The following is a 7,794-nucleotide window of genomic DNA, read 5'->3' as shown; positions in this document are numbered from 1 at the left end:
TCGGGAACCGAACCTCCATCCCTTGGATACCAAGCCAAGCGCTTTAACCAACTGCGCCACGCCACGGATCATGAAACGCTCATCGTAATTCCCCTTGTCTACCGTGAGGATGAAGTGGGATTCCGCGAGTGACAGATACAGTGCCGTAAACAAATCAAAGAACCCCGATGAACTTTGATGCGTTCAATGAAATGCTGGTTGTGTTCGACAAGGGGCGCGCGATGTACAGTCACGACTGGTCATGACGTCACCAGGTGATTCATGCATATATCCCAACACCGATATCTGATGTAAGCACGACGCGGTGGCGCTTCTATTGCTAGGCTTGCACGATTGGGGGTTAAAATTAGGGTTAGCGCCCAGAGGAATACATGGGACTGAAAGATTTCATATCACCCACTGAGCACAGAATATCTTGTAGCTGTCTTGATATGTCTATATTGGTCACATATATCTTGAGCTATCAAAGACATCTACAAGACGTGGCTTGGTGCTAGTCTAGAAGACATCATCGGCAAGATGTCCGGAATCTGTCTAGTGAAGAATTTTTATGTCTTCAGCTACGCAAGACAGTTATTAGCCGGCTTACGCCAGATGTCTTCTAGAGTTCTGCTTCAGAAGTCTACCATACTTCCTAACAAGACGTTTCAGGGTCACATATATGCGCCTATAGTGCAATATGTACACAGTTTAACTGGACGACACTGTTCTGCATACTCTAAGTATAAATTGTGGAAGGTTCTAGCAATTTTTCAGCTTGCAAAATACTGTATCCAAAGTGCCTGCGCTTTTGAATTAAGCATGCAATTTAGGCTGTTTCCAGCATGCAGGAACAATATGGCACCAAGAAATGCTGTTTAGGCGATGGGTATCTGAACATAATGTACAAAAGCCGCTGACACCTTCATTTCTGCAGCCGATAGCCACACGCGTACTGTGTTCGACCTCGCTGGGCGCAGTCCAGTCCGCCGGAAGACTCCAAACTCCTAGTGTTCACAACGACAAAGTAAGCTAGCGATGTATCCGTGTGTGATAAAAGCCAGTAGTTAACACAGAGGAAAGATTTGCTGCGCCGATGTTAATACGGAACGCCAGCTATGCACGATCCGCCATTCCCAAACTTCGCGCGCCGTGGCCTTTTCGCACCCCTCCTCTTTACAGCGAGATAGAAAATAGTGCGCCAAAATAATTACGCAAGACGCAGGTTGTATTTACCGTTTTGAAACAAATACGTCATAAGCAACAGTTAAATTTTACTTGTATAGCTTGTTTTATGAAATATATTTCAGATTTCTATTGTTTTTAAAGTTATTGTATCAATGCGCTGCTCGGCGGCTGGCTATTTCAAATTTTCGTCGTGTCTAGTCGTGTCTGCACGTTAGGCCGTTGGTTTGTGACTGCGTTGAAAATGTATCCCGCACAGCGGCTGCTACTTCTGGCTGCAAGGCAAGCTTCGCTGGGTGAGTAAGAAATTGTTTCTTCTAAATGAGTCACCTAATGGAGCAGTAAAGCGACTGAGTGTTTTCTTTTTCCGATAAAAATGCTGCAAGGACCGTTGTTTGCATCCGCCGGCGCAGGCTGTACGGGCGAGCAAGATAGCGCGCGCGGACCGTTTAGTCAGTACGAAAGGCGGTGTTTTATGGCGCATCTACAGTTTTGTGCATGCAGGAAGGTTTTTCGCTTGTAATTCCACTCGCCGCGTTTCGTGAACTGCCATTGGCGGCGGAACCTCGCGATGTAATTCTTCAAAATGAGCTTGGCGATCCGACGTCTTTCGTTGATTGCCGCTGGTTCTAACACAACACAACTGAGCACGAAAGTCTGCATGCTTAGTGTGGCCTTCACTCTGCAGCAAGATACAGAAAATACGCACCGTCGAGTGGAAGCCGTGCATTGTTTGTCAGCCTGCAGAGCTCTATACGCGCTAAGTTATGCCGCGGTTGCGAAAAAGAAAGAGAACGATCTCAATAAGCCGCCTTAGAGGGGAGGGTAAGATGCATTCTGGCCACAGCGACTCTCCCAACTGCTAGCAAAATACTCTCGGCCTGTTCACAGGCACAAGTTTAAACACATAGCGAGATAGGAACGGCGTACAAACATTCTGCAGTGATTTAATTTTAATAGTTCATAAAATGTTTACAGTCAGCCATTACATTGCCGTGATTAAGTGATTTTACATTTTCATATAGTCAGAAAGCACAATTTAGTTCTTTTTAAGTTCCTGAACTGCATGCTGTGTGATGTGCTGGTGCTCTATTTGCTTTGGTCCTCAGGGTTTTTGTTTTTTTTTATTGGCGGAAATGTTTTAAGAAATTAAGCTTCAGTTGAATTGGTACAGAAAGAAATCGAAAGCAAATCTTTCGGACGGACCTCATATAACGAAAAGCCTATTATAATACACAAAAACATATCAATTTCATTTGTTTTCTTGCTTCAGGGCCAATAGACTCTTCCCATCCAGAACTGGGAAAAGAAAAGAGAGTACTCAATCAGAACTTACTTTTAAGGCGTATAGAATGTAGCCATGTTATAAATGGGTTCAGTGTATGCCTTCTGGCTGTCCTCAACAACAAAGCTGTGACTCCACGCAAACCTTTTGATAGCATATGGACTCCTCCCGAAGTGAAGGTGTTTGGCATCAAAGGTGAAATACCTTCATTTAATTTCAGTCCAGTTCAGTCGTTCAGTCGTGTCGGACTCTTCGTGACCCTATGGACCATATCACGCCACGCTTTCCGGTCTCTCACTATCTTCCTAACATCACATAACTTCCTCTGCAGTGCCTCGAGGATGCCATCTAACCATCGCGTTCGCTGCCTACCCCTTCTCCGGCGACCCTCAACCTTTTCCAGCATCAAATCTTTCTCCAGCGACTCCTCTCTTCTCATCAGATGACCAAAGTAGCTGAGCTTTAACTTTAGAATTAATTAACTTAGAATTAACTTTAGAATTTAGAATTTAATGCTCTTTTTCACATTGTGCTGTTGTGTCTGTGTTTGGTGCTCTTGTTATTTTGTGTCTGCGCGAATTTTCATGTAAACAAAACACACACCCAACAGCTCAAGCAAGTGAGCTATGCATTCTTTTTTTTTTTTTTTTTTTTTTTCTCTGGGTGCATGCTCACTGTTTAAAATATTGCTTTCATTTGTTCTAGGTAATGCATCCATACATAGATACATGATACATAGATTTATTTCTTCTCTACATATGTCGAATGAAACACTTAGCAAACTCAGAGGCAGGAACCTTACCCAGCATAGAAAGTGACTCGCAATAAAAAAAAAAAAAAAGAAATGTATAAATCAGGAAAATGGTGGTTCTCTTCAGGTGTGTCTGTTGGTGAAGACAAGAAAATGTTTTAGCCTTCGAGGTCATCATGGAGTTATTAATATACATATATTATACTCAGCACTATTTTGTGCTGCTAGTGCTTGTCTTGGTTCAACATATTTCTATTGTGTACTCAGTACTCTCAACCTTATGTGACATATTTTGAGGTTAAATTCTTATCTTGTGTTTTGTAGCCAGTGATTTAAACTTCACACGAAATCTTTAAAGCATTGGAACACCTTGCAGGTTGCCACCACCTCCACGGCTGCCTAGCAACTATCCTTTTCCTGTCTGTGCTGCAAACAACTTAGCAATGAGGGCCACAGGACTGACATCTCACTGGGCAGTCGCGGGCTACTGACTGACTACACAGGTATGGTTTGACTGTGCCAAAAACTTAGAGTTGCCAACAGTGGGACTTTTTCCTTCTGTTTGGGAGCTCATATATCTAAATCGTGCTTTTGATTTTAATCCTGGCAGGTGTGACATGGAAAGCCTTCAACACCAATGAAACTTAGTTTTGCCGACGTCACAAAAGAGTGGTTGGTGTTTGCCTTGTGACAAAGACCAAGTCCACATCTAAAGGCGCTGCACAGCCACCATGAACAGTGCCACAATAGCAAGCAGCTGGGATCAAGGCACCTTCTGTGCTCATTTACAACTCAAGTTTGAAGCTTTGTAATTTTGCAAAGGTAGGCCTCCAACAATTGACAGAGAGGAGCCTCCCAATCAATTCAGGCTCCCCCTTTCATGGCAGTAGGTGACAAAAAGAGGCAGTGCAGCTGGTGTTCAGTACCGATAAAGAAAAAGCTGCCCAGCCTAGTTAGCTGTGGACAAGGGCTGGAGTGGTACCAGTGTTGAGAATGATCTGATTGGCAGAAAAGCCTCCTTTGAGGGATATTCGCCCCTTCATTCTTAATTTGTAACTGACTGGAGTGGATCTGATAGCCCCGGAAGTTTTCTTTTTTTTTTTTTCAATTTTCTCTGCCCTCTAAGGTTGTACAGAATAACAGATGCACAACCCATGCCAGCTCCCTCATTTTACGATGCTTTCATGCCAGAATGTTGGCAGTGGTATTCAGACCTTGTTTTTTTTTCAATGCCTTTTCTCCATGCATAATAACAGGCTATTTAGCGTAACACAGTCGCACACAAGACAGAGGACACCATCAGCACTTACAACTGTTCAGCGGAAAGCAGCCGATATACATAGCCTACTCAGGTGATGCGCACGGGTACAAGGCAACATGGAAACAGCACCATTTTGTCAAACTATGCGAGATAAATTTTTCTTCAGTCTCATAAGAAAAACCAATTTGCTGCTGACACAGCTGTAACCTGCTTTTTTATATGAAGAGCTTCTAGTGTTTCATGAGCCGTTACCCACAGTTTTCACAATTGGTGCAAACCCTACGGTGCAAGAGAAGTCGCTCACCTTCATTGTTAATGTCTTTTGCATGTTCCCTAAGTTGGCCATTGATGCAGAATCCTGCTTGTGCAAAATAAGATTTTTCTACATGACAGTTGAATTTTATAGACGGTGGTGCACTTTACGAAATGCTGGCCATGTCTCTTCTTACAGCCGACCTGTTTGCTTTCGTAGCTTATGTGATGGCTTAGCTGAGCAAGCTTTCAGGGAGCAGAGGATACCATCTATACATTAAACAGGTTTGAGCTGTGTCAGTGACACTCCAGCTTTTCTTTGAGGCTGAACAGATATTTCTCACACTTGCTTTGATAAGATTGGTGCTGTTTTCCTGTTGCCTTGTACATGTGCACATCAGCAGTGAAAGCTATGTGTCCACTGCTTTCCCCTAAATAAACAGTTGTAGTAAGTACACGTGGTGTCTTCTTTCTTGTGTGTGTCTGTGTTATGCTAAATACCTTTTTATTTCTGAAAAAACAACTATCTCAGCAGTTAACTTCCTTCTTTTTATACCAGCAGAATGTGAAGAGCAGCACGGTGTGCAACACTGAATTTTATTCTCTCTCTTTTTTTTTTTTGCTGTGCCTTCTTACTCCTCGCAAGCTGTTTGCTGCACTACAAAAGGTAAGGCCAGTTGGTGCCATCATGGCTGGTTCATGCTGCCCTTATCTTTTGTAGTGCTGCAAACAGCTTTTGATATGGAATATAGTGGTTGGTATGTACAATGACAGGGATGCAAACCTTTTGCTCCTTCCTTTTTTTTTTCCTTATGATGCCTTCTAGTGTTTCTTGTAGAGTGATGTACGACCCTTACCTGCTACCTTTTCCTTGGTACTTTTTAGTTATGATAGTAGAATGTAACTATGACAGGCATGCAGCCATTGCATTTTTTTTCAGTGCATTCTAGTCATGCTAACAGGAACAGCAGCAGTGAAGCAGTCTTGGCTTCTTTTTTTGCAGTGTAGATTTTTTAATGGATTTGATGTCGTGCCTATTGCTCAAGTGTTTGCGCAGTTTCTACAAGATGTATGTATGACCAGCATTCAGTTGGTGACATGCATGCACATATAGTATGAAATGCAACACGTGATGATGGTCCTTTGTGAAAGAGCCTTTTTCTGTATACTGAAGCTTTTTCATTCGAATTTGTTGCTTTGTTTTATTTTGTACAAACATTATGCAGATAGTTCGTTCAACCACTCAACCAGTTTTGTACACTTTTGCATACCTATCCCTGTTTATTTCTAGTCATTTCCTGTTGTTTGGAGTATGGATGTCATTCTTTCGTAAACAGATCAATTTAAGCTTGGAGAGAACTGCATTATTATTTTGTCATTTTCATACCACTTGTAGTGTCTAGTTTCTGTGCTTGTAACTTCGTAGTGCATTGTTGAAAAAAAATCAAATATATGATTTACACATTTTGTTTCCTAGCACCTTTTGTAGTTATTGCCGAATCTCCCAAAGAGCACCCAAACATGGCTGTCCACCGTACAGTGTGGCATGTTTTGTAACAAAGAATGTGTACAGTTCTCACTTACTGTTTGCAGTTTTAATGTCTGTGAGAATGAATGACAATGTGCATCATTCTTTACATGTCATGTGTTCATGAGTTGGCTCTTTCTGGTGTTTTCTTCCTTGGTACAATATTAGGCTTCAGAGAACCACATTTTTTCATTTGCATACTGTTGCTTGTGGCTTTCCTTGCTTTTAACATGCATGAGATTGTTGTATAATGTTGAGGAAATAAAAGAGTTCTGTAGTTTACTCATCTCATTTTCTAGCATTGGGTGCAGTTACTACCAAACTTTCTAAAGAGCACCTCATGGCCATTAACAGTGAAATGTGGCACGCTTTGTAATAAAAACATACAGTTCTCATTACTAGACAACAGTTGTAGTGCATGAGAATGATTTACAATTATACATCAGTTTAGCTTGCATCATAACTGAATGTGTGAAAGAGCACTGTGGGTGTGTGACGGCAATGCAGCTTTAGTTGTAGTAGCATCTGATGAGACTATATTTTTTGTCTGGCAGTGGTGTTGAAAACCTCTGCAAATGCATAAGTATTTCAGACAGTTTTGCGAGAAATAGCAGGGAATAAATAATTTAGAGCATTGCAGGAGATTCTATAGCTCATTTTATACATTCAGAATCTATTTTAATGATCTCTAGATGATGACTTGCAAGACGTCTTGCAGCTTAAAAAAGTGGGTGCATTAGCTGAGCTAGAAGGCAGCTACAAGTACCAAGACATATAAAAACATCTTTCATATCTTGTCAAAGCATCTTTTAAATGTCTATCAGCTGTCTTGGGTGCCACTTCAGATGTCTATAAGGTGACTTGTTTATCTTGGGCAAGATGCCTTATAGCTATCTGCTAGACTGACTTACGTTTAGTAAGTTATTTGTCTTCCAGATTTCTAGGAGATATCTTGCAAGACGTCTTGTAGCCTAAAAAAGTGGGTGCATTAGCTGAGCTACAAGATCACTACAAGATTTATCAAGACATCTGGCAATGTCTTGCATATCTTGTCGAGACATATTATATACGTTTAGTAGCCATCTCAGAGGTCTGCTGAGACATCTATCGGGCATCTTGCTTGTCTTGGCAAGACAGTTTATAGCCGTCTCATAGATGGGTTGGTGTTTACTGGGTCAGTTTTCTCATTTCACGGGGCACCTATGATGTCGCCATTTGGTACAGAGACACCATGAACATTCTAGAACAGATCGTTAGTGTTGGGGGCGACCAAAAGCAAACAGAACGGCAATAATGCATCCGTGAAGGAGGTTGCTATGATGTCGACAAAATTCACTTCAGACTGAAACGCTGCAAACCAAGTGCTGGGATATATTGTGCGGTTGTTTGCATTCACGAAATAATGTAGATAAGCCCTCAAATTCACAAATGCTATGCGTACGGGTCGTGGCGGCACTGCCTACCTCCCTTAATGGCTGTTAAGCAGCATATCTACCTTTATATGTTCTCCTTTTTACGAAGTTACCGAGTTATGATGTTCCGGGTTTTGAAAA

The 7,794-nt window shown here is 41.9% G+C and overlaps 1 long non-coding RNA gene across 1 annotated transcript; it reads left to right on the top strand.

The window, feature by feature from the left end:
• Positions 1-1,345: 1,345 nt before the first annotated feature.
• Positions 1,346-6,501, top strand: LOC146182848 (uncharacterized). Its single transcript, XR_014708671.1, has 3 exons — positions 1,346-1,460; positions 3,577-3,703; positions 3,811-6,501. It is a non-coding gene; the product is annotated as an uncharacterized LOC146182848 (long non-coding RNA).
• Positions 6,502-7,794: the final 1,293 nt, after the last annotated feature.

The sequence above is a fragment of the Amblyomma maculatum genome, chromosome 7 (genome assembly GCF_055883805.1).
Source record: "Amblyomma maculatum isolate TAMU_Amacu chromosome 7, ASM5588380v1, whole genome shotgun sequence".
Classification (NCBI taxonomy): domain Eukaryota; kingdom Metazoa; phylum Arthropoda; class Arachnida; order Ixodida; family Ixodidae; genus Amblyomma; species Amblyomma maculatum.
This window is presented reverse-complemented; position numbering and strand designations above follow the sequence as displayed.